At 43.6% G+C, this 27,934-nt stretch overlaps 1 long non-coding RNA gene across 1 annotated transcript; it reads right to left on the bottom strand.

The window, feature by feature from the left end:
* Nucleotides 1-27,408, bottom strand: LOC129529023 (uncharacterized). Its single transcript, XR_008674408.1, has 4 exons — nt 26,887-27,408; nt 22,719-22,972; nt 15,344-15,544; nt 1-2,333 (listed from the first exon to the last, which is right to left on the bottom strand). It is a non-coding gene; the product is annotated as an uncharacterized lncRNA (long non-coding RNA).
* Nucleotides 27,409-27,934: the final 526 nt, after the last annotated feature.

The raw sequence follows: 27,934 nt of genomic DNA, 5'->3' as shown, positions 1-27,934 counted from the left end.
AAACATAAATCAATTTACTCAGTAATAAAACTTTATCATTATTGTAAAGGGAAAACCAGTATCATTCGTTATAAATAGAATGTAACCCTTGAAACTGAATATAATAAAATAAAACACTGTTACTAAGTTCTAGCTACACAGGGAAGGATCTGAGCTTGAGGTGGGAACCCTCTCTTTGTTATAAAAAGAGATTTGGTTTTGATTTTGCACCATAGTTCCGCAAGATGTTACCATTGGGAGAAACTGGGTGAAGAGTAAATGCAATCTCTCTGTGTTATTTCTTACAACGCATGTGAATCTAGAACTCCTTCAAAATAAAAGGCATAATTTTAACAAGGAGTTTAGCAAGCGGTGCAGAGATGTTAAGTAGCAGTTAATCTCCTCGATCACATCAGGAACATTCAAACAACACCTGAGAAGGGAAAAGTTCCTTCCAGAGTGATTCCATTGTATTCCATGACATTCCTATGCACCACATGACATCATTTTGGGAAGAATAATGCGCATGGCCCATGCTTTGGGAAACACCGGCATAGGAGGACCCACAGATGGGGGCAAATGTAAAGTCCTCCAGAGTCATCTTGGGCCCAGCTACTGTGATTCCCAACAGCCACTGGGACACGGCATGCAACCACCTGGTATCTGGCAAGGACAAGAAGCCCTGGAAACTCACACATGCTGGTGGAGGCAGAACGTGGTACAACCACTTGGGAAAAACAGTCGGCAATCAAGTTAAATATTCTATCCTTGGCCTCAGCAGTTCTATTCCTAAATATTTACCCAAGCAACATAAAAATAGCTGATCATACAAAGACTCATACCCAAATATCTATGGTGATAAAAGCAGATCAATTGTTGCCTAGGCTGAGTGGATCAGATATTGACTATGAAGGGGCATGAGGAAATAGTGAGGGACGTTTCTTTATCTTGACTGGAGGAGTTGTTACACTGGTGCATACATTTATCAAATCTCATTGCACTATACTCTTAAGATCTACGCATTGCATTTTATGCAAAGACATTTCAATAAATTTGGTTTGAAGTAACTCGAACCATGCCACACCTCAGGTTCAGGCTCTGCAATGGCTTCTTCCACATTTAAAATTAAGTCCGCCAAGCCCGTAGGTCCCATCCGATAGGCTCCCTCAAGCCCCGTAGGTCCCATCCGACGGGCTCCCTAGAGCTCAATAAAGAGCTCCATCTTCTACCTCAACCACGGTCCTCACTGTACCCAGTCATTCCGGCCCTCTTTACTTTGTGGATCCTCTCAGAAGATAATCCTTCTCTTGCCACCAAAACTAATGCAGCCCCCACCCTTCACTGTCCTATCACCTGATTTAAATGATCTATCTGGTGAGCTCACTGGGTCTTTACTCGCATGCTGTGTCCACAGCTCCACTGTCCTGCAGGGTCCGTGAGTGTGGGCCCCTTATCTATTTCATCATCATAACCCTGCCTGTCCTCAACTCCTGGCACATATTGGGTGGCCCCATCCATACACGGTTGTTGAGTGAATCCATGAGATGACAAAGGCTATGATGTAGACTATATCATGAGCCAGAACCAGGCTTTCCTACCTCCAGACAATCAAGGGGCCTTGATTTGGGATTGAGGGAGAAAGGAGTAGAAGCCAGGAAGGAGAAGAGATTGAGGTTTACCAAGGGTGCAAAGTCCTGGCCCCTGACTGTAGGCTGAAAACTATAGAAATCATAGAACAATTTTAGCAATGAAATGCAGAAGACCCTGAATCGGCTTTAGGTGGGACTTCGGGTATTTTTATGGCCACAGAGCATCTTCCCATTTACCTGCATGGCCCAGACACAGACTTCAAAACAGTTGAGGCCAGCAGGCTCCGGGTAAGTGGTAGGATTCCAGAATGCCCTCAGCATGTGTGGGAGGCAGCAGGCGATTTTCCTGGACTTCTGAGTTTATGAGAACCCCAAACCCCAATTGGCATTAACATTGAGGTCTCAATGTATCATGGCAGGAAGCTTCCGAATGGTGAAAAGGAAGGTGAACATCAAAGCTCGGAAGACAAGAGGGTGGAGCGATGGCAACCAAGAGCAAGACGCTTCCCTCTCCTGTGATGGGGTGGCTCTACGTGAAGCCCCCAAACTGGACACAGGTCTGGCAGAATGAGGAACCCACTGAGATTGAGAGCCAACATCCAGCATAAAAGGGAGACTGACATAGAATTTGAGTTAGTTAAAAATAAGGCACAATGCTTTTCATGTACTCCTGAGTTTTGTGGACTGGTGTTCAATTTGCAGCCTTCTTAGTTGATTAAATCTGAGATGAAGAAAGAGTGACCAACACTTTCACCTTGGAAAGCTCTGGAAAAACAAAAGAGAGGGACAATTAGCTTCATCCATTAACTCACTTAGTCATTATGCATTCATTCATGTAACTACCAAACACGTACTGAGTGCCTAACACTCCTGAGACACTGAGAAGTTTCTTGGGAATACAAAGATGAATAAAAACCACGCCAGGCAGGAGTTGGAGGAAGGTTCTGGATGCCACCATGCTCTACCTCCTGGCTGGACACCAGGCAATGTTGGTAACCTTCTGCCTCCAATTTCTGCAAATATATAATTAATAAACACAAGGTTATCTTCTAAACAGTTCTTAAAATGAGTCAACTCTGTTTAAACTTGTTCTTTTTAGAGAAAAATGTATTTTTGAAAGAGTTGGTTAGTGCTAGGGGAAATGTCTGGGCACAGCTCAGTCTGGTGTGAGAGCAGGAAGCAGCTCTGTGTGTCTGGGGTGGGTACGTATGTAGGACCTGTGGGAGACCAGGTTGGGGGAAGGCCCCTCCTCATCAAGGGCTCCTTTGCTTTGGTTTGCTTTGGCGTGGGAGGTGCTGTGCAACATGGGAATACGGGAAATAAGATCTCTGCTTGCAAATTATTACTGAACAGGCAGGACACTGCTGACCCATTGAGTCATTGTAGCCCAAAGAGCAATATTGTTTCAATTGCACAGCCTTAATTTTGCTTGTCAGTTGTTGAGACAAATACTGGATGTTGGCTTACTCAAGCCAACTTTAACCTCTTTCAAACCAGCTCTTCAGCAAGACAGAGCCTGGAAGGTAAAATCTACATTTGCCAGACTCTTTTGTAGCTGGTGCTGCAGGTGACCTCAGTGCTAGCTGAAGTTGACCTTGATGCCAGCAAGCAGACAATCTCCACGTCCTGGAGGGCAGGAGAGAGTGAGGAGAGAGCTGGCATGGGGAGGCCAGCAAGAGCGGAAAGGCCCTGGGATGCTCAGCAGTGGCTGTGGTCCCTAGTGTCCTGAGGGCTGTGACTTGCTAGGGCAGCAGGTGTTGGCACACTCCATAGTATGGCTGAGGGGTTCCTGTGATGGCATTGCCTTGGCTGCATGGTATCCAGGCTTGATTCCCTGGTCTTCCTGGAAATGCTATATGCTACCCAAAGTCCAATAATCAATTCATTTCTGCTTAAATCAGCTCCACTGGATTCTGTTACCTGCAACTAAGAACTGTCTGATAGAGTTGCCAAAACCCGATGTTTGGCTTCTCTTGAAAAACTGAAAATCTTTAAAAGCTGCAATGGATTTTCACAAAGCAACAGCTACAAGCCATGTAAAGGTGGCCTTCCTGAGAGGAGCTAAGTGCCAGCTGGTTAGCCACCAATAGGCCCAGTACATTCATTTCACTATTGGTCTGATTTACACTGGCACTTGAGTTTGGGTCTGACCTAAAATCACTCCAACATACAGGGAGTTCTAGACACCAAATCCCATTTTGTTGCTTTATTTTTTTTTCTTTTTGAAACCAAAAGCCTAAATACTCTCTGAAGTATATAACTATTTTTAACAAAACCAAAGTTTTAGTTTTCACTTTTTGTTTGAAACATTAAAAAAAAAATCAAGCCGGAAAATTAAATAGATGGGTAGAGTAAAAGAAAGATTGATTTGAAATTTTGAAATGCATGAAATATATTTTTCTCCTGATGGGAAATGCCATCATCTGGTTGTGGGCCATTAATATGCTATTCATATACCAGAAGAATATCATGTTAGCAGAAATTAATCCATCAGCTTTTCTACGTGGTGACCAGCACTGTCAGTTTAATAGCCACCAAAAAGCTGACGACGTGGAACGAGACTAAATAGCAGTGTAAATAGAGAGCTACACGGTGATTCTTCAGATGCCTAAGTAGATTAACCTGCTTATCGATTAGCTGGCTTGTAAATTAATGAGTTATCCCCATTAATTATGTGTGTGTCTTCATAAAAGTCCTCATTGGATTTTCTAGTGATAAAGTGAGCCAAGTAAAGAATAAAATGAGGACGATGCCACATGTAGATCCCTGAATTTATGGGGCAGTTTCTCAGGGTGTTTTCTCCCGGGTTATGTGATTGCTCTTTTGCCTTTCCCCGTGCTCAGAGTGCACTGGGAATGTCAAAATTGACTGCCCTACCTGGAAAGTCACTCGGCCTACGGCTCCGCTTCCTCTGACAGCTGCCCCTAACTCTGGTTAACACCTAAATTACCCCTCACATCTTTCTTCAAGACGCCTCCGGTGAAAACCCTTCCCGGACGCCTTCACATGCAGCTGGGTGTCCCCTTGGCAGCTTCCTAAGGTGTCCCCCATACCAATTCCTGCACTGCAATTCCTTGCCCTGCTCCATCTCTTTAGCTGGGCCATGAGTGCTTTCAGGTGGAGACTGTGGTTTTTGGTTCTCTGCTCCCTCATGCCCAGATAGAGCTGGGTACAAGGTGGGACCTCATTGGGTGCCAGTCACGTTGAGGAACCATATTTCTATTGTCAGAAACCCTTGTTATGGGTCTGCCTTAGGATTGCTCCTGCGGAGGAGGTGATGAGCTTGGGGAAAAATGCATCCTGCAGGTGGGATGCTCCCCGGCTCCTCGAAGGTGGCTTCTGTGTCTATAGGCTGGAGAGTGGAGAGAAGGTGCTCCCAGGGTCCCAGCCAGCTATGAAATCCTCTTTTTGGGTGTGCTTCCCCACACTCGGTGTCTGGCCTCAGGGCTGCCTGCCCTTTCTGAACCCCTGCTGCTCCTGGCTGCTGCATGTGGTCCCATCCCTTATTTCTCCATTACGTGTTTCAATCTCTTTTGGTGACTCATCCAGGGCATCCTCTCTTTCTTGCCCTATATCCTTCGTAAATTTCTTGACATTTCAGATAAGTGGGTTGCACCCTTCTCTGATGTAGATATTTTCCTATTTAGAAAACAACATATATTTTCATTAAAAATTGGGAAATGAAGGAAGGTAAACATGTGTGATGAGTTCTCCATCTTAAAACAAAACTTTTGGCCTTTAAGCACTCTGTAAATTAACCTGCCCTGGACCATGTCTGAAAAACTATGAATGATAGTAAGTGTGTCTTTTTGTACACACTTTACAGCTTTACAGCTCACATATTAAGTCCTTTTTGGATGGACTTAGCCAGGTTTTATTTGCCTTTTCACATTTATTTGAACTGGAAGGAGTGGGTAGGAATTGCATGAATTGCCTGCCTGGTAGCACTGACACTGTCCTCAATATTTGACTGACAGTGGGGTGGAAGGGATGAGTGGGCCATCCTGGCTACATCTCAGCTCTGCCACTGATGATTATGTGAAAATGGCACATCTGCTTTCCTCTCTGAGATTCAGCTCCTTCTCCCTTCACAGTGGGAGAGTGTGCATGAGATGATCGCCTGCCAGCTGTGGAATGCCATAGTTCTATGGTGCTCCAGTAAGGGGCAGTGGGCGTGAATTTCTAGACATCTTGTCGAATATGCGAGGACAAAGTGAATGCTTGTGTTCCCCTTTGGAAATGTCAGACTCCAGGAAAGTAGTCAGTGAAAATAGATGCTTGGAGTAGTTGTGTACAAGAGGAAGTGGTGCATATCAAAGTGCCCTTTCCTCTGTTGCCTGAGGGCTGTTTCTCTATGTATGAGGACCATTTATCTTTTATCTTGCCTCTATGTACAGGTAGCAAGATCCACAGAAAACATCATCTGTTGGATTAAAACTCAGAAGGCATTACCATACAAAACAGGGGAATGGGTTCCTGACATATTTTTGCTCTCTTTATTTGAAAACCCAATTTGGCTTGAAATTGAACCAGTTTTATATTATGCTATGAATATGGAGGCTTCAGATTAAAAGAAGCCAACAAATTAATAACTCAACCATTCTTAGGTGAGGAAAATTCTCTGAAAAAAAATAAGGGAGTAGGTTATGACACAGTAGGAGCTCAATAAAAGTTTGATGAATAAAAGAACGAATGAATGAACCAATGCACAAAAAAAGAATGATTTTCCAGTTGTTCAATCAAACGACCAAGAAACGACCTAGCCTGGTTAAGCTGTAATGAGAGGGCATTATTTCTGCAATGCTGATTCTTGTTCTCATAACTTGGCAAGGAGATAGTGGTCCAGAGAAGCTCAGAGACCACCTCACTCTTTGCATGTATGATGTTCACCTGACATGCTTGTAAAACATGATGATGCCCCGTGCCACCCCTGGAGATTCTGTTTGAGTGAGGCTGCCAGAATGCTGTATACCTCTGGTTCTCAAACTTGTCCACTCACTGGTACCACCTAGAAAGCTTGAAAAATGATTATACTTAGCCCCCACAATTAGGGATTCTAATTAAAATGGTATGGGCCATAATGCCTTGGCATAGGGATTTTTAAAACTTCTCTGGGTTATTGTAGTGTGCAGGGGAGTTGGAGAGATGCTGCTGTGAGAGTAGCAAGTGTCTCAACTGGTTTTAATAATTGCTTAAGAAGACAGCAGCCCAGAGCTTTGCCTGTCATGAGACACAGTATGCAACGAAGTCTGTGAAGAGATTTTTGATTTGGAACATCTGATGGCATAGATACCTTTATATCCCATTACCTACAAAATCAAGAAACGGTATATTAAATATGACAAATGTGCTTTTAAATGTACAATTGATTATGCAAGAAAGGAAACAAATTCCCCAAGTGCAATAAGAAACAGAGAGAACGAAAAGGCAGTTTGCATACCTATGCTATGTGACATCTAGGCGTAAGAAAGGGAGGAGGGGTACAATCTCTATAATCTAGGGAAGAGATTCTTAATTCTAGCTACCAATAAGAATTGCCTAGGGAAATATTAAACCACATTAATGTCCCGTCTCATTAAGTATCTGTGTGGATGGGGCTCAGCCATCAGCATTATTGTAAGTTCCCCAATATGATTGTAATATGCAGTCAGGTTGATTTGGGATCTTGGGGTTAATTTCCATATAGAAATCGAAGGAGGCTGATTATCACCACATTATTCATCATTACTCTGGATGCCCTAGTAATGCAGAAAAACAAGGAAAAGGAATAAAAACTAAAGGACTGGAATACCATTAATTGTAGATGGTGTGATTGTCTACAGAAAACTTTAAAAATTGACAGAAAATCTATGGGAACTAATAAAAAAAGTTAAACAAGGCAGACAGGTACAAGAACAATGATGAAAAATTAGTTGTATTCCTAACAATAAAGAATACAATTAGACCATGGCATATTTTAAAAAGATATTCACAACACTAAAAACTGTAGAAGTAGCTAAAAATAAAACTAATGAAAGACAAAGAAGTCCTTTACAGAGAAAATAATAAAAGGTTGGTAAGGACATAAAATAAGTTTCAACTAGATGATGAGGTGTACCATGTTCATGAACAAAAGACTTAATCTTTTAATTGATTCGACAAATAAAATTCAGCAATTTTCACAGGTCAGGTGGTATTCTGTGAATGAATTTCATACTTAATGGAGCGTATACTATTATGCATAGTATGCCTGATGTTAATAAATCATATGGAGAAAAAATAAAGCAAAGTGAGGGAGATGAGAAATGAGAGAGTGGAGGGGATTTCTGTTTTTTATACAAAATTTAGGGATAATGAATCCTGATAATGTGATATTTGAGCAGGAAGTGAGGGCATGAGCCAGGAGGATATTGGAGTAAGTTATTTCAGCCGGGGGAAAAAATGACACCAATACCCAGAGAAGGTGCATGCTTGGTGTGCTGAGAGATGACAAACTGGTATCTCAGTATGGGTGGAGTGGGGAGTGTGGGTGTGTGTGGTGGGAATGGTGGAATTTGAGGCAAGAGAATTAGGCAGGTGCAGTCAGGCAGTGCTCTGCTGGATACTGTAAGAAGTTTGACTTTTATCACTAGTAGGATGGGAATCTTGGGATAATTCTTAAGCAAGTGAGTGAGATTATCTAACTTAGGCTTTAAATGGCTCACACAGCTTCTGTGTGTCAATAAATTGAAAGAGCACCATGGTGGAAACCATAATACAAGTTTGAGGTTATTGCTATAATCCAAGTGGCAGTCATGGTGGAGGTGGTGAGAACTGAGAACAAATTCTGGATACATTTGAAAGTACAGCCAGTAGGATTTGCTGATCAACTGTATATGGAGTGTGGTGTAGGAGGAAGGGAATGAGGAGTTAGGTCTGGAATCTATAAAGTCTCAGGTGATTATTAAAGTTACTACATTGTTAGTTGTACATGGAATTTTGGAGTTCAGAGGAAGGTGGATGAAGTTTAGGCTGAGCATAAAAATTTATCAGTATATAGATGGTATTTTTAAAAAAGGCTCCGTGAACAGCTCTTCTCAAAGGGTGGTCCCAGGAATAGCAGCACTGATTTGTTAGACGAATTCTTGGGCCTAACCTCCGATCTACTGAATTAGAAGCTTCAGGGATGGGGTCCTACAATCCGTGTTTAACAAGCAATCTACGTGATGTGAAACATGCCGGAATCTGTGAACCTTGCTCTGGTGATTATGCATAGAGAGAGAAGATGGTTGTTCCAACTAAGGAGCCCTGGGACCTGCTGGGGCACTGAGGGCAAGACATGGAGATAAGAAGGAAACCAGCCAAAGAGACTGAAAAGAAGAGCAAGCAAAGTAATACCAGGAAGGTGGGAAATCTCCCCAGATAAAGCACAGATTTAATGCAATCCTAAACAAAATCTCAGAAGTTAACAGAGCTTGACAGCTGATTCTAAAAGTCATATAACAGAGTAAAGGGCCAAAGATGGGTAAGACAATTGTGAGAAAGAAGCAGGATTAACCTCAGTAGAAATCCCAACAGCTGTAGAGGATTTGTGCATGAGAGAAGCAGTATCTCAAGTCAATGGGAAAGGATGGACTGTAATAACCGGTGCAGAGACAATTGGCTAGACATATGGAAAAAGATATATTTAGAGCCCTACATAACACCATATACAAAAATATATTCCAGATGGATTAAAGTCCTACAGTGGAAGGCAAATGTTTAAAAAGAAAATATAGAATAATATCTTTAACTCATTGGGATAGTAAAGAATTTCTCAAGAAAAAAGTGATACATTTGAATACAACAAAATTTAAAATATTTGAATGATTAAACTCAGTTTCACAAATTGGGAGACAGTATCTGGAATATGTATCAGGGATAAAGTTTGATATCCAGAATATTCAGAAAAAAATAATAATTTTTAAAATAACAAGGGGAGAAAAATCTGGCAAAACTATTTTAACAAGAACTCTCTAGAGTAGAAAACCTAAATATGCAATGAACATATGATACAAAAATGCTTGGTCTGGTAAGGATGAAAATGCAAACCAAAACATTAGCATATCATTTTTCTACCAGGCTGGCAGAAAAATAATGACAATACCAAGCTGTATTAGATTCCTATTGCTGCAGTAACAAATTGCTGTAAATTTAGTAGCTTAAAACAAACCGAATTTGTTCTTTTACAGTTTTGGAGCTCAGAAGTTGGAAAACAGTCTCGCTGGGCTAAAGTCAAGGTGTTGCACAGCTGGCTCCTTCTGCAGCCTCTCAGGAAGATTCCCTGTTCTTGCCTTTTCTGGCAACTCCAGCTCCATTTCTCACATTCCTTGGCTCATGGCCCTTCCTGCACCTTCAAAGCCAGCAGCCACAGCATCTTCAACTCTCTCTTGGATTCCATCCTCACATCACCTTCTGTTTCTCTGATCTCGTGCCTCTTTCTTATAAGGACCCATTTGGATTATCCAGGATAATCTCCCCACTCAAGATTCTTAACTTAATCCCAGCTTCAGAGTCTCTTTTGTCATACAGGCTAGCATTCAGAAGTCCCAGGGATTGGGAATTGGACATCTTGGAAGACATTACTCAGCCAACCACACAAGCTTTGGAAAGGATGGGGCCACTAAGAGCTCCCATGCCTTAAAATGCAGTACAGTTTCATTTAAGACTAATTTGTCAACACCTCTTAGCAAGTGTTCATCCCCTATGGCCCAGAATTTCACTTCCACTTGTCTATCTTGGAGATACTCTCACACAGTCTTGCACAAGAATGTTCCTGGAAGCACCTTTTGAAGTAGCAAAGTAAAATAAAAAAGGAAGAAGAAAGTTGACTTTCAGAAATGTCACGGAAAAATAAATAGTGGGTTTATTTACAGCAGGACACTGTGCAGCAGTGAAAATAATATCAACATGTATCAATAATATGTATCAAATGCATTCTAAATGCAAAAAGTATCTTGCAAAAGAAAGAATATTGTTGTACGCAGGTAATATTAAAAACACACAAGAAATGTGGATATTGTTAATGGATGCATACATATGTTGTTAGTCTAATAATCCAAGGAAGGATGAACAAGGATTTCAGAAGTGACTATTTTAGAGAGAGTGTTAGGGGAGAGAAATCAGAAATCGGGGTTTAGCTTTCTATCCTGTTTCATTAGAATGGTAAAATGATGGCATTTTCTCCTTTAATCTTGGTGATATGGGTTTCTATTATATTGCTTTTTAAACTTTCCTCTAATAGCTTATAAATTCAAAAAATAAAAAATAAAACAGGGGAGCCCAAAGGTCCATTATTGAAAAGTATCCCTTCCTCTAATTGTATCAAGTGGGGGTTCATCTGTGCTAACAATGCTGTTAGAATGCACCGGGCTTATCCTGCACACTGCCCGACAAAACCACTACCTTTCCTCTATTTACAGCACCCAGTTTTTCTTCTGACAAATGAGCCCTTGGCCTGCCTTTCCCAGCCAATTTCTGCATCCCACAACCCATGCTTTGGGCCCTAGAGTGGTGAGTCTAGCACAGAATGGCCCAGGATGGAGAATGATTAGTGCAGGCCTATCCTGTGAAGATACTCCGAGGAGTCTGGCCAGAGGTTTCCACCACTAGACGACCAGAACAGCTCTGGTCCCTGACCACTCCTGAGTTTTCACTGTTCCTCTGATTCTCTCAGTTTTAATTTTCTTTTTCATGTAGTTTAGCCACAGTCTGATTGTGTTACTTGTAACCAGAGAGCTCTAATCCCGATCCACTTCCCCGCACCCATGTCTGTGTAGCAGAACCTGATTCCCGTTCCACTTCCCTGCATCACTCTGTGTTTGGAGCCCTCATCTCCAGCCTCTCTCTGGCACCACTCCTGTGCACATCTGCATACCTCCTCTGCAGTGTGTCTTATTCCAACCCTGCTGCAGTGACCAGCTGCTCTCAGGTTTGGAGCAGCTTCTGAACCTTCGTCGCTAGTGTGCCTCTTGTTTCATGGCCGTGTGCAATGCCTGCACAGACCTGGGTGTTCACCAGGTGTGAGCTAGAAGTGCTGGGAGACAACACTCACGGAGCCACCCTTGAGCAGGTAGGCAGCTGAAGAATCAGTGTTTCTCCCCTTAGACTCCTCAGCAAACTGTTGTGAAATGCATTTAGTTAGGTCCCAAACAAGGTTCACTGGGACCTAGGAGGGAGCTGTGGTCACGGCAGTGGCCTTGTGCCCATGTCCCTGGTTCCATCCCTTATCACTCAGTACTGCTCTCTGCATGCCTTCATCTCCATCTCTGCTTTTGGGGAAACTGAGGCTATAGCACTCACTTTGGGGTTATTTTTACTATGGAAGTTTTCAAACAGACACAATAACACAATAAAGCCTCCTGTGTCCATCACCCTGTGTCAACACTAACATGTGGCCGACATGGTATCATCTTTAGCTCCCCTTTCCCTTCCCTTTCTCCTGCCACCTCCTCCACTGGGTTATTTAGAAACAAGTCCCTCATATCATTATATTTCACCCCAAATTTTTCAGTCCACACCTCTGAAAAATTAAGCCTCTTTTTCTTAACACAATCTAACAACAATTTCATACCTAACACTGTTAATAAGTTCCAAAATCAAATATTCATTAAATGCTAAAACGTCCTACTGGTCAATGTCTATGTATTTATATTTAATTGGTTTGCACTGGGATCCTAAAACGTCCATAGTGCATTTGGCTGCTCTCTCTCCCATCTCTTTTCATCTGTTGCATCCTCCCTTCTCCCCACTTCAGCTCCTGATGTTTATTTATTGAGGAATCTGGGCCATTTGTCCGGTAGAGTTTCCTGCATTCTGAATTTTGCAGAGTGAAACCCCATGGTGTTACGTGATATGGTTTCTGTATCCCCTGTATTTCCTGCAAACTGGTTAGCAGGAAACCAGATCTGGAGGCCCGACCGCACTCTGATGCATGTGTGTGTGTGTGCGTGTGTGAGGAATACATCCTCCAGAGAATGGTGTTCTCCTTGCAGTGCGTGGCCCAATGTCATCTGGGAAGGTTCACCTCCACCAAGGTCCACTTTCAGGGAAGGAATCACAGAGTGGGATTTACCCCGAGGCTAACAAAGCTGAAGCCTCAGGGCCGGTGACTTGTGAGGGCTGGAGCTGCTGGGAGCCATAGAACGTCCTGGCTGGGGAGGGAAAGCCAGAATGCAATCGGGACTCATATTCATGATAGCAAGGCCCAAGGAATCTTAGAAGAAAGAGCCCGAACTCCAAGGGCTACCATAATTTATTGTGACTTATTTTCCAATTTTAAATTAACATTTCTTTTTAAGCCTATTTTTTCTTTTTAAAGAAGGCTCCAAAAGTTGTATTAGGAGTTTTAGGTCCCACAAAACCTGGATTTGCCTTTGCTGAAGAGGGGAGGTAGTGGGCAATGTTGCCTACGTTAAGGGGAGTGTATGTGTGTGTGTGACAGTGTGTGAATGTGTGGATAGGTGTGTGAGATAGTGTGCAAGCGTGTGTGTGAATGTGTGTATAGGTGTGTGTGACAGTAAGTGCAAATGAGTGTATAGGTGTGTTTGTGTGTGTGAATGTGTGCATAGGCATGTGTGTGAAAGTGTGGGAATGTGTGTATAGGTGAGTGTGAATGTATGTATAGGGGTGTGTGGCTGTGTATAGGTGTGAGTGTGCATGCAAGTGTGTGAACGTATATATAAGTGTGTGTGTAGGTGTATGTGGATGTGTGTATATGTGTGTGTGAATGTGTGTACAGGTGTGTGAGAATGTGTGTATAGGTGTGTGTGAGAGTGTGCAAATGTGAGTGGGTGAATGGGTGTATAGGTGTGTGTGACTAAGTGCGAATGAGTGTGTAGGTGTGTTTGTGTGAGAGTAAGTGAATGTGTGCATAGGTGTGTGTGAGAAAGTGTGAATGTGTGTATAGGTGTGTGTGTGAATATATGTATAGGGGCGTGTGTGGATGTATATAGGTGTAAGTGTGCATGTAAGTGTGTGAATGTATATATAGGTGTGTGAATGTGTGTATATGTGCGTGTGAATGTGTGTACAAGTGTGTGTGAATATGTGCATAGCTGTGTATGTGTGTATACGTGCGTGTGTACAGGTCTGTGAATGTGTGTATAAGAGTGTGTGTGTGTATGCATGTTTGAGTGAGGGTGTGTGTGTGAGAGAGGGTGTATGTGTGTGTGTGTGTGTGTGTGTGAGAGAGAGAGGAAGGCACTGAGGGCCTGGGATCAGGAAGTGGAGTTTGGACGCCAACGATGCCAACTGGGTCTGGGGAAGGAGAGGGCTGGTCGGATGCTGTCCACGGAACAGGACTCAGGGTTCCAGCCCCAGGGCTAGGCTGAGCTTGGCTGTGGCCTGTGTGTGCTTGGCTCCTTCTGTGGTCTCCACTTGATGCCCAGGCTGGCCCTGCTGACCTAGCTGTGGGCTTTCAGAAGGGAAACCCAGGCTCAGGAAGGACAGAGGCTGAGTCTGGCCCACCTAGATAGAGAGAAATAGGTCTAAGACAGCCACCTTAATTTCCAGGTTTCTTGTCGACCTTACAGAGCCCACCACCTGACGCAACCTGCAGCCCCTCCACTGTCAGAGTGAGGCAGAGGAGAGGGCAAGAAAAGAGAGATGGGCAGGTGCTGGCTCACCCCATCTCTTCCCAGCAGGGCAGAGCAATATTATTAAGAGGATTTCCTCTCTCAAAGGGCTTTTAGTCATATCCCTCATGACTGCCGAAGTCTGCAGTTAATCTAGGCTGAGTCCCTTGCAGGTTTTAAATGAGGTTGTGTGAAATACCAACGTGTATCCACCATCACGGGTGTCATTTGCTTCTGAATATATCAATGTGCACGCACACATCTTCAGAAATAGCCTTTTCATTAACTGCAGTGCGTAGTTTGGTAATTTAGAATAAATTGGCTTCCAGTGTATTGGCATGTTTTAGCAGGAAATTTGAAGTAGTGGGGGATGTCTCTGCTACATGGTATGATGTTCATTACTCAGAACTCATTTTAATGGTTCTTCAGAGGGGTCTGTCTGTGTCAGAAATCTGGCTATAAATAAACAAGGGCTTCAGGGGCTTTAGGGGAGAACAAGACTGCCCTTTCCTATGCACCCAGTGGCTGCTAAGGAGCGAAGGAGAGAGTGTGGAAACCGGGTTGAGTGTGGCTTCCTTCATTCTTTTTCACCACCTCCCCAACCCAATGTGCATGGAAGACGCATATGCGCAAGGCTTTGAGGTACAAGGATGAAGGGTACAAAGATCAGTTAGACATGGGTCTTTTTCTGAGGGAGTTTGCATGTAATTCAAATCAATTCCACAGCTATTAATAAGCATGTCTTTTGTGTTAGACTCAGAAGAAACAAATGGTAAACCTAGCCTGGGTTCTCAAAGTTTTCTGTGCAACAGAAGAGGCAGACAGGAAGCTGCAATTTAGAGAGAGTCAGCTGAGTGAAATTCATTTTCATTCATTCATTCATTCATTCATTCATTCATCAAATACATGCCTATCACATTCCAGAGGCTGTGGTGGGGGTACAGATGCTTAAGAAACAGATATCTTCATTTAATCTCTGTAGGTGTGGGGAGCAGGGGTGATAGGGGAAGCTTCCCGCAAGTTCCTTCTGCCTTGTCCTGCAGAAAATTCTGCTCTCAGGCTCTGAACTCCAACCAAGCTGGGATTCTAGCCCTTGGAAATTATCCTGCTCTTTTCTTTATCCCTGTGGTCCCTGTAGGCTGGGTGGGGCTCTTTTCACACCATCCTATCTGACCTACTTGTAGGTCTCCGCTTCCAACTCACCTCCTATGAGAAAACCCAACAGGGCTCAACCACCGAGGTTTGCCCAGCGTCACCCATGAGTCATATCATTTGTGCGTCTCATCTGTAGTGCACATCGCCTTGGCAAATAGCTGTCCAGAGTTTCTTTGTAGACGTCCAGCCTCAGCGGGAAGGCAACTGCGTCTGTCTTGTGTGTTGCTGTATTCCACTGACAGCAAGGGCCTGAAATACAGGAGGCCACCAACACATATTTGTGATATGAATGAATGAATAAGGGAACGGAAGCATGAAGGAATGAATGAAAGCCTGCATGGTGTCATGGTACCCTTAGGGTTCTGGTGTAAGTGTGCCATTTTTGCTTTGCAAAAAATGTAAATGGGGGGCAATGTAGATTAATTATTAAGTTGGCTGACGCAGCAGAAAACGTGAGATGACTTATAAAACAGGCATCCCTGCCCCCTTTTCTGATGCCATCCACTATAGAGACTTGAAGATGGATTATTTATTTTCTTACCTCTCTGCTTTAAAGTCTGACCATATGACAAAGTTCTGGCAAGTAAGAAGTAAGCATAATGCTGCCGTGGACTTCCAGGAGAGTCTTTTCCTCCCTTAAAAAAAATGAGCAGACATATTGTTGGCACTGTCCTCCTTCCCTGAATGTTGATACAACGGGTGGAGCTGTGGCAGCCCCCTTGTGATGACGTTCAGCAGATGTCGGAAGAGTCCGTGGATGGGAAGGTGATGGCAGTGCATGAAGGCTGAATAAACCTGGTGTTTGATGGCATCCATGAGAAAGTGAATTTAAAGTGACAGCCACCTCTTGATACCTTACTATGTGAAGACACATACTCTTGTTTGTTTTAGCCATTATTTCTTGGGACTTCTGTTACTCACTGCTAAACATGTTTCCAACCAATACTCCTAACTGGGGGAGGGCCCTGGCATTTTATGTTTTAATTCTGAACCACGTTGTAGGTTAACTCAGTACTTGGCTGCTGGGCAGAGATGGATCACTGTGAAGAAGCAGAGAAGGCCTTTAGTCCTGTAATCCGCGGTGCACCTCCTGTGGCCACAGCGACCTCCCTCCAGCAAGCCTGGGAAGGTTATGGTGCTACTGTAATTGCTGTAATTGATGACTTGTCCACGGGCTTCATGGCTGCTCCCTTTTATAACCCTTCTTAGAAAAGCCTACAGCTTTTATTCGGCTGCGGCGAAACACAGACAACTTTGATGAAGCTTCTTTGCCTGGATCCTGGACATTGTGCATGTCTGTGCATGAGGGGAGAGAGAGCCACTTCCCTTCACTGCTGGCGAGCTGCACCACAAGAAACTCACCCTAATGCCTCAAGCTTCTCAAACTCATGGGGCTGTGTCAAGCCCCCTCCCTGCTGCATATCTGAAGATCCCGGCCCTGTGTTCTGCAGGATGCCCCGGCTCCTGCTGAAGGACCCCTGCCTGCATCCTCACACTCGCCGTAGAGCTGCTCAAGGCACTGTTTGCACAGGCTCCAGGCTCTGACTTTCACTTTGTGCAAAGTGCATGTTTTTGGTGAAAATATCCCATAATCCCCAGGTATGAATGGCGATACTGGCTCCCACAGAAGCCCCTAGAAGCTACAGTCCTGTTTATTCATTTCTACTTTCAGCAAATATTTAGTGAGCCTGACTACGGGGCCAGGCGTTGTGCTATGTGCCCTGCACAACAGGGAGGAAACTAGCTCTCGCCCTCATAACTGTGATGGGGGAGATGGATGCTAATCACAAATTCACATGCATAAGTGTAGAATTGTTAACTAAAACAAATGCCACAGGGAGGGGTTTTGAGGGCCATGAAAAGGGGGTATACTCCTCAGAAAGATCAGGGACAGAAAGGTCTCTGGGGAAGGAGCATTGAAGCCGAGATCTCAGTCAGGGTTCCCGGCTTCAGTGCTTTTGGCATTGGGCTGGATCATTCTCTGTAGTGGGGAGGCGGGTGGAGGGAAGGAGCTGTCCTGCGCACTGTAGGGTGTTGAGCGGCAGGCGGGTGGAGGGAAGGGGCTGTGTTCTGCTCACTGTAGGGTGTTGTGTGCTTTCTGTAATTATTTCCTTAAAAGTTTTGTTGCTAGCATGAGATATTCTTTGGCAAACATAAGCCTTTCTCGATTGTCCTCAACTGGGGAAACAGGAGAGGCTTATTTTGCCTAAGATCCAGCCAGCAATAAAAAAATAAAGAACATCTCTCTGGTAGGGTCAATGGTGGCTGCTATTCACCCCGAAGGAGAAGCAGAAATATAGGGCTTCTCTCTGTTTGTGTGTTTTGTGTATCAGTTTTTACGTGTGATGAAAGTAGCTGCTTCCTCACCATCGCCATGACTCGCCATAAAGTACCTGTAGACTCCAGCCTCCAGGTGCCCCAGTGATCCTCAAGTCCTGACAGTCACACTCTTGTGTAATTTCCTTCCACATGGTACCAGGGTTGGTCTGTGAGACCAAAAGAACACAAAAGAGGTGCTTCTTCATTCCTGATATTGGGTTATGAAAGACACGGTGGTTTCTAGTTTGGTCTTTCTTTCTCCTTCTTGGGTCATTCCTTCTAGGGAGGCACTGTTGGCAGCAGCCCCACGGAGGGTGAAAAAATGAGGCCTCCGGGCCACAGCCATGAGTATGATCCCAAATGCAGAGCTTCCATCCCTAGTCCAGTCTTCAGATGACGGCAGCCTTGGCTCACATCTACAGTGCAACCTCATGAGAGGCCCTGAGCCTGAAATACCCGACTAAGCTGCTTCATGATTCCTGATCCACAGAAGCTGCAAAAATGATATTTGTTGTTTTAATCCAATACATTTTAAAATAACTTGTTACACAGCAATAGAGAGTAAATTCAGTGTTCGTGTGCATTCAGTGAATGGCAAAATCCAGAGAAACATATGGAGGGACCTAGACCACATGGAAAGAACAAATCTGGATTTTTCATTCATGTGTCCATCTATTTGAGCACATCAGTACAGTTAGAAAGTTTTTCAAAGGTAAAACCCAGTTTTATTTTTCCTAATTAACTTTAAAGCATTCCAAAGAAATGATCACAGTCTTGGTGATAGGTTCTGAGAATATTTGAGGGATGGATTTTATGTGGAGTCAGTGAATGACGAGTTAACTTGAAATATCCAAAACATCACTGCCAAGGCCAATGTCATGGAGTTTTTCCTGTGTGTTTTCCTTTAGGACTTTTATGGTTTCAGGTGTTACATTTAGGTCTTTAGTCCATCTTGAGTTGATTTTTGTGCATGTCGGAAGATAAGGGTCCAATTTCCTTTTTTTTTTTTGGCATGCGGATATACAGTTTTCTCAAGGTCATTTATTGGAGAGGCCATCCTGTCCTCATTATGATTCTTTGGTGCCTTTGTGGAAAACTAGTTGACCATGTATGGTTGGGCTTATTTCTGGGCTATCTGTTTTGTTCCATTTGTCTACGTATCTGTTTTTATGCCAGTACCTTAGTGTTTTGATTACCATAGTTTTGTAGTATAATTTGACCTAAGAGCTGTGATGTCTCCAGCTTTTCTTTTAAATCTTTTTTCTCAAGCTTGCTTTGGCTATTCAGGGTCTTCTGTGGTTCCGTATGAATTTTAGAGTGTTTTTTTTCTAGTCCTGTAAAGAAAATTTTGATAAGGATTGCATTAAATCTGTAGATTGCTTTGGGTAGTATGGACATTTTAACTATATGAATTCTTCCAGTCCATTAACACTGGACATCTGTTTATTTATTCGTGTCTTCTTCAATTTATTTCATCGATGTTTTATAGTTCTCAGTGTACAAATATTTCACTTCCTTGGTTAAATTTATTTCTAAGTATTTTATGCTTTCTGATGTTATCATAAATGGGATTATTTTCTCGATTTTCTTTTCAGATAGGTCATTATTAATGTAAAAAAATGCAATTGATTTTTGTATGTTGATTTTGTATCCTGCAATATTACTGAATTCACTTCTTATTTCTAACAGGGGTGTGTGGGTGTGTATCTGTGTGTGTGCATGCACATGCGTATGCACGTGCATACACACTTGTGTGTGGGTGTGGGTGGTCTTTAGGGTTTTCTACATGTAGAACGAAGTCATCTGCAAATAGAGATAATTTTACTTCTTCCTTTCCAATTTAGTTTCCTTATATTTCTTTTTCTTGTCTGTCTGTTCTTGCTAGCACTTACAGTACTAACAAAAAACAAAAATAAACAGATGGGACTATATCAAACTTAAAAGCTTCTTCACAACAAAGGAAACAATCAACAAAATCAAAGGCAGGTTACAGATTGTGAGAAAATATTTGTGAGCCATCTATCTGATGAGGAGTTGCTATCCAAATTGTATAAGGAACTGCTACAACTTAATACCAAAAAACCCCAAAACCTCCTTAAAAATGAGCAACAGATCTATATAGACATTTCTCCAAAGAATACATACGAGCAGCCTACAAGCTTACAAAAAGGTGCTCAACATCAGAGAAACATCAGAAAACATCAGAGACATGCAAATCAAAACTACAATAAGATATCACCTCACAACTGTTCGAATGCCTATTATCAAAAAGACAAGAAATGATGAGTGTTGCTGATGGTCTGGAGAAAAGGAGCCACCATCCACTGCTGGTGGGAATGTAAATTGATGCAGACATCATGGAAAACAGTATGGAGTTTCCTCAAAAAATTAAAACTAGAGCTAATTACCTTACGGTCCAGCAATCCCTCTTTGAGATATGCATCCAAAGGCAATGAAATCAGCACCATATGAAGGTATCTGTGCTCCCATGCTCACAGCAGCATCATGGACAATAGCCAAGATATGAAAACAACCTAAGTAAATGGATAAATTGCTGTGTGTGTGTGCGTGTGTGTGTGTAATGGAATACTATTCAGCCTTAGAAAACAAGATCCTGCCATTTGCGACAACATAGGTGAAACTGTAGGACATTATGCCAACTGAAATAAGCCAGGCACAAAAAGAAAAAATATTGCAGGAAACTCAGTTATAAGTGGAGTCTAAAAAGAGTCAAATACATAGAAACAGAAAGTAAAATGATGGTTACCAGAGTTAGGATGGGGGGAAAATGGGAAGATGTAGGTCATGGGTACAAAGTTGCAGTCATATATGATGAATAAGTCTAGATCTCTAACATCCAGCATGACGACTGCAGTTAATAATATCGTGTTTTACTGGAAATTTGGTAAGAGAATAGATTTTAGATGCTCTTACCTGTCTCTTACACACACAAGTAACTATAAGAGATGATGGCTTTGTTAATTTGCTTGACCATGGTAATAATTTCATTAAATGTATAGTAACATATATCTAGTGAGATATATATACACATATGTTTACATATATGTATATCTCAAAACATCATGTTTACCATAAATATATACAATAAAAAAAGAAATTTCTACCATGAAAAGCATTTCATATGGAACATTCACAGCACTGAAAAAGTAGTTGAAATTAAAACAAAAAAATTCTTTTAAAAAAGATTTTACTTATGCTTCTATTTTCAAAGAACACTTGTATGAAGTGAACAAATCGTGTCCTTTTGTGCAACCTTTTCCCCACTCCCATGATCTTTAGGCCTTTGTGATGAGGAATCTGAGATGGGAATTGATTCACATTCTTACAGGTTGATCTGGCTTCGTATTTTTATTCCAAAGAGTTAAATAAAAGTCAATTGGATCCCTTTTTTCTTAGACAGAAATTTGCCCCACTGATTATATGAAAGATTAATATAAAGAAAAGTATGGATAATAATGTCAAAAAGACCCATGGACCTGAAACCACAACTTAGCAAATATTAATTTTTTTTCATTTTCCTTCAGATATTTTTAAAGAAATAGAATGGTACAGAGAGAAAATAATTCTTTATGGAAAACATCTCAGATCTGTGCCCATTCTACTTTCCACCTCTCAAACTTGGTGATATCCTTTGATTCATGTTTTCATATTTCTACTACACATGCATGTGACCAGTAATGATACATAGTATTATCCTGTGTTTTTAAAAAATTGTAATTTGATCATGTTTCATATACCCTTCCAAAACATGTTACTTTCACTCACCACTATACCGTTATGTTTTTGAGATTTATGAATTTAGATGTATTTAGCTCTAATTTATTCATTTTATCTGCTGCATATTATTCCATCAATGGTGAAACTATATATGTGTGTTTGTGTGTATATGCTAGTGAAGACTAAAATAGTTCTAATTTGTCTTTATCCCTAAAATACTGCCCTGACACAGTAACATGTGGCTCTTACCTACTTGTGTTTCGAAGGAAAGGATGTGCACTCTTTTCATAGCAGCAATCATAAACCTCAGTGTGCATTCCCTTTCAATGAAGTTCATTTCCAAGGCTGCCGTTGAAGCCATGATGTTTCTTCATATCACAGGCCCAGCAGGTAAACAAAGAACTGGTTGAAACCAGGAGCTCCTGGTAGATCACACTCTGGGTTTTCCATTTTCTAGAAGCTGTTTTGTTGACTGCTTAAAAAAATACCAAAACACAACAAAACCCACCAAAAAAAAAAAAAAAAAAAAAATGGGCACTGTTTCCAGAAGTGGAAGAAAGTAAAAATCTCTCCAGGTGAACTCCAGGCTCACCCACCTTCTCCAAATGCCGGGATCTCTTGAAGCTTCCCATGCTGTGGGCTCCCTCCCTCCCTGTGCCACTCCCAGGGTGACATTTGAATATAAAACCAATAATAAGGTAAGAGGGGGCTGGAAAGGGCCGGGCGCGGTGGCTCACGCCTGTAATCCCAGCACTTTGGGAGGCCGAGGCGGGCGGATTACGAGGTCAGGAAATTGAGACCATCCTGGCGAACGCAGTGAAACCCCTCGTCTCTACTAAAAATACAAAAAAATTAGCTGGGCGTGGTGGCGGGCGCCTATAGTCCCAGCTACTCAGGAGTCTGAGGCAGGAGAATGGTGTGAACCACGGAGGCGGAGCTTGCAATGAGCCGAGATTGCGCCGCTGCACTCCAGCCTGGGCGACAGAGCAAGACTCCGTCTCAAAAAAAAAAAAAAAAAAGGTGGCTGGAAAGTTTGGTGATCAGAGTCCTGCAATCTCCAGCCACAATTCATTTCTTTAATTACACTGAAAATCGTTTGCTCGGCATGTAAACATTTCTGAATGGCGGGGTGTGCAGAGGGCCAGTGGGATTTAATGAATTACGTAGCAGCATGCATTTTCTTTCACCAGAATTAGTGTTTATTAACCAGTTTCCTAAATAAAAAATAATATTTTTAGAATCTTGGGGAAAAAATAACTGGCAAAACTATCTTTATCATTGAGAATGACTTCTCACTTTTGTCAAGATGCTGAAAAATGTTACAAAGATGATGCACTGACTTTTAGTAAATTATTTTTCAACTTACCTTATCCAAAATATGAATGTTCCAGTGTGCGAGCTGCAGGGATTTGATGGCTCTGAACTGAAGCCAAGGAGCGAGAACAATGGACAGCCATAGCCACAGCCTCTGCAGGCCTTAGAGATGAAGCTGCCAAGTCCCTGGGAGGACTTGGGAGAAAGAGGCCCCCAGAAGCAGGTGCTGTGAGGTTCTGAGCCATGTGGTCATTAGGAGATGATCAATTCGATGTGGCTGGAAAAAGCCAGGCACATGGCGTAGACCTGTGAAGTGAAAAGGGGTACAGAATTTAATCCTTGGTCAAATCCACACACAATGAAAACTCTTTCTATAATACAAATTAATTTCTAAACTCTACATTTTTTTTATTTGAGACAGAATCTTGCTCTGTTGCCAGGCTGGAGTGCAGTGGCGCAATCCCAGCTCACTGCAACCTCCACCTCCTGGGTTCAAGTGATTCCCCTCCTTCAGCATCCCGAGTAGGTGGGATTACAGGCACCCCAGCTAATTTTTTTATTTTAGTAGAGACGGGGGTTTCACCATGTTGACCAGGGTGGTCTTGATCTCCTCACCTCATAATCCGCCCGCCTCGGCCTCCCAAAGTGCTGGGATTACAGGCATGAGCCACTGTGCCCGGCCTAACTCTACATTTTTTAACCAAAATTGTTAAAGACTCTGGGCCAACCAACAAGAGGTGAGGATCTTTACCCTGTTGTCAGGAGTCTTGCTGCCACCTGGGGCCCCATGAGGCTTCAATGTGTGACATATACAAGAAGAAACTGGAAGAGATCAGTGTTCTTACTGTCTCTCGTGGAGAGCTTTCATATGGAAAGATAGCTCTCTCTCCTGACTTACATGTCGTTAACATTTCTTAATATTTTCTGATGAAATTATAGGCTTTTTGGTACTAACATTTCTGAAATATTAGTAAGAAAAGAAAGTTTTTAAGAGAGGGAACTGTTGAGCCAGTTCTGAGTTCTCATCAACACTGCAAACTCCACTGGAAACCATGAGTCTGTCCAGTTCTGTTTTTCACAGAGGCCCTTCCCATCCTGTCCTTCCTAAATGCGGAGCCAGCAGCGCCATCTTCACAGAAACCTGGCAGATCTCTCTCGAGTTGCCACAGCCTTCTGACCCCATCTTCCTGCCTGACTGATATATGGACTCTCAGTCCTAGAGACCAGGAAGGTGCCGTCCAAAGGCCACGCCCCAGCATCAGGTGTGGGAGGCTCTCGTGGTCCTATTGGAGGAGATGGACCCAGAAGGACAGCGAAATCTGTGCACGTTGTCAGGTGTACTCAGACCTTCAGTAGCTTGATTTTCCTGTGCATGTTTTTACCCAACAGCACCAGGATGTGGCATTTCAGAAACTGATTTCTAGGTCCAAAACCGATGGTGAGTGGGAACCAAAGCACAGCCATGTCTCACTGGGGGACAGGGACCACTGAGGCAGAAGATGCTATTTGCTCAACTCAGCACTCACGTGCAACATGATGGCACAAGTTGTGGGGCCACGAGATGTGAGCCATGAAGATGTGAGCCACAGCTGAGATGTGAGCCATGAAGACAGCACATGCCACGTGGATGGTTGCGCTGGTCTGAGGTCTGCACAGCATCTCGGCTTGCTATGCTTGGGACTGTGAGCAACAAGAATCTTGCTTCATTAATCAAAAGTCTTCATCCAAGTGGGCTTCATTTATTCACGTAAGGAGTCTGGAGGGAGGCAGCGGGCGTGGTCCCAGGGCTCCGCAGTGTCCAGCTGGACTACCGGTGGTTCTGGTGGCCTTTCCATCAAGGGAACACGCTGTCACCACAGCATGGTGTCTGCCCCTCAGACCTGAGAACGGGAGGAAGGACAGTGCTGGCCCATTATCAGGAAAGAAGTGAGATGTCCCAGGGCAGAATTTCTTTGACACTTCCTGCTGGAATGAGGCCATGTAGGGCTGTGGCTGCCTGAGGGCCTTGGAAAGCCAGAATGGACTTTTCCTGTGTGAAGGCAGAGCCAGGCCTGCTAGGTGGTTAGGGAGCTGTTTGAAAAGGAGAAGGAGGAAGGCAAATGCACATTCGCCCTTTTTACTGGCTCCTACACGTGGCCTCCTGAGCGCTGAGCGACCTTTCGCTGAGCAGAGTGTCCTCACAGCATTGGGTCTGCATCTGGCGCAAAATAGAGCTGGCCGCTGGAGCTTCACGTGGGAGGGAATAGGAGAGAAAGGGGACCTGGCAAGGGTCCAGGGACATGGGTGTGGGAAGAACACACACCGTACACGCTCATGCTTCCTGCCTGCATCAGGACGAGAAATCTCAAATTTCTCCTTGCTGTGCACAGTGAGCATAGCTGGGCATGGCCACGGTGAGCTGTGGTCATGGCCAATGAACTGCTATGCTTCCAATTCAATACCCAAATTTATAGGGCCTGGGAGATGCACCCAAAATGTGTGTCGTGTCTTCTTTTCGTCCTAGCATTTCATCAACCTCTTCTTCTGATAATGCTCGAGTCAATACAATCCCATTAGCACAAAGACCTTGTATTAAGCTTGACAGTTTATAAATTGCTGGGGTTTTCATATCCAATATCATCGGGTTGCTAGGGTCCTGAGCTGCACCAGTCCAGGCTAGAGAGACTTTGAATAATGGGGATGTGATGGTTTTGAATTGCTCCTTCTTCCTTATTAAATGAGGCGATAAACTGGTTGGAAGTGCTCAGGAAATCTCAGAAAACCTTGAAACTGTAGCCTGGTGGTGGCTGCACCTCCAGACGGAGGCTCAGTCTTGCCCCTGTGGGTCAAAATGCAGAATCGGAGACCTGGTTTTATGCAAACGCAGCTCTCACCTTTGCTGAAAATGACAGACAGCACTGAGAGCCTAGCCTTTTGAAAAATGAGACGCTAACATGGTGCCCCAAAAAGTCCCTACACTCCTGAAGCCTAAGCCATTGTCATTTGCACGTGGGGAAGTCAGGGTTGAGAAACCCGCTCCTCAGCTGCAAGCTGGCCTCCAACACTAACAAGCTGTGAGACCGCCAAAAGGACACTTAACCTCTCTGAGCCCTAGTTACTCCAAGTGTGAAATGAAGGGATTAGGGGGCAGCTGAAGACCTTTCCAGCAACAAACATCCATGACTCAGGGTCGGTTCCCAGCTGGTCTCAGAGGGAGAAGACAAGCCAGAGAAGGCCTTCCCTGTACACAGACGAGGTTTGAAATTCAAATCAATCACACAGAGAAAGGACTGCGATTACCACAAGAAGAAAGTTCCAGCCTGGTGTCTGTGATGCTTCCATTACTTTTTAGCACTGGATAATTCTTCCTTTTAACCAGGAGCCCAGGGGCTCAGAGGCTTCTTCGAGTCACCTCATGGAGCTGGGATTTCATCGTATCAATAGCTCTTGTCCACTGGATTTAGTTTTACATTTACTTTCTCCTCATGGCAAAGGGATACTAACTGCTTTGCCACTTAAGGTAATGGTATATAATCTCTTTTTGACATCACTTATTTTAGAATATGAATGTGATTTGCTTAAAGAAAACACAAATTAAGTAAGTGGCTGAATTTGGTGAGTTGTCTTTATTTTCTTTCTTCTTTGTTTTAAAAAAAATGTGAACAGAAATGCAAAATGTGTGGAGAGGTCCTCCCTTTTTATCATGGAAACGATTCATTTGGAAATTCAGCCACTTCCTCTACCTAGAGCCTGGAGTGACAAAGAAGTCAACGGGGAAAGATTCTGAATGAGGGAGAGGAGGGGCTGACACGCAGAGTGAGAAATAAATAATATCATGTGTAAGGAACTTAGTAGCTGAAGAATAAGGCTCAAAATTAGAGAGAATAAAAGACCATATAAAGGAAAGGGTCCAAAGAGTAGAATGATGGAAAATTTAATAATAAAAGTAAATGGACAGGCAGGGAAAGGTGCCTGAGGAAGGAGGATCTGGAGAAATATCTAGAGTGGATACTGGGGGTGCTCACGCTTCTAAAGATGCACCCAAGCTGCTTTCCTGTCTTTGAATTTAGCAACACACCCCGCACCCCACACCCCACGGTTGTCACGAGAGAGTGTGGGGGCGGCCTTTACACTATGGGAGGATGCATTGGATTCAAGCTAGGAAGGGTGGTTTGACTGCGGTAAGGCCTCCTTCTTCCCTTCTGTTAAATATTATTTTAAAAATATGTTGTTCTACTTACGCTAAGCAGCCATCTGCTCACCGGAGAACCCCCAGTCTTGAGACAGTCAGACAGGCAACCCAGGGCATGAGGCAGAGCGGTGTGGGAGAGGAGGTGGGAGCCCTGACTGTGGAGGTCCCCAGGGGCCTCCCCCATCTCAGGATGCCTTCACCAGCCCTGCAGACTCCAAAGGCAAATTATCTGGACAGGTGGTCTGTTCTCTTTCTCGTCGTCTCCTGTGATTTGGGAACAGAAGAAGGAATGTGTGGGAGAGCTTGCAAACGGGAAAGGACTATAATGCGTCGACCACTGCAGTACTTTTCCCTTTGGGGAAATCTCCTTTGGCACCGATGCTGGGTAAAATAAACAAGCAGAGGCCTCGGGAGAAAACCACACGCCCAAGAAATAAATCATGGCCTTGCTGCTTTCACACTGATCACACTGCTTCCTTTAGTCCCTGTAGTACCCCCAGAACCCTTGTGGTGGAGTTTCTGTCCCGCTCACAACCATCCCGTCTACGAGGAATTCCTTCCTGTTCCAAACACAGGCCTGCCCCTTGCAATCATGGGAGGATGGCACCAGCCCTCCCATTAGCAATTGCTGATTGGACCACTGTGGATGACTGACTCTCACTCGTCCAATCAGGTTGGAGTTAGCCTCTGCAAGGGGCTTAACCTGGAAATAATTTTACCTCTTAGGCCAGAGGCTGCCATGTTGGCTCAGCCGTCACCAGTTACGTGGAAAGAGAGCATAGAGAAAGGAGGAGAAGGAGACAGGAGATGAACACTGAAGCAGAGGAACAGAAACACCTATGGAGGCATCCAGAGAAATGGAGGTAGGTGTGCACCCCCTGACACACTCAAACCACCAAAGGACAGAGATAAGCACTCAGACTCACAGCAAGGGATGGAGAGATGAAGAGACAGGGACAGAGACATGGAGCAGGACTTCCAGCAAAATTGACCAGAAACCGTGGGACCTTCTTGTCAGCAGAACATCTCACTTGCTCCCACCCTGCCCTTGTCCAGGGCACACCCTGTCCTTGGCTTTGGTAAGATTCTCCTTCATC

Source organism: Gorilla gorilla, chromosome 21 (assembly GCF_029281585.2).
Source record: "Gorilla gorilla gorilla isolate KB3781 chromosome 21, NHGRI_mGorGor1-v2.1_pri, whole genome shotgun sequence".
NCBI classification, from domain to species: Eukaryota; Metazoa; Chordata; class Mammalia; order Primates; family Hominidae; genus Gorilla; species Gorilla gorilla.
The sequence above is the reverse complement of the archived record's forward strand: the minus strand, read 5'-3'. Positions and strand labels throughout refer to the sequence as shown.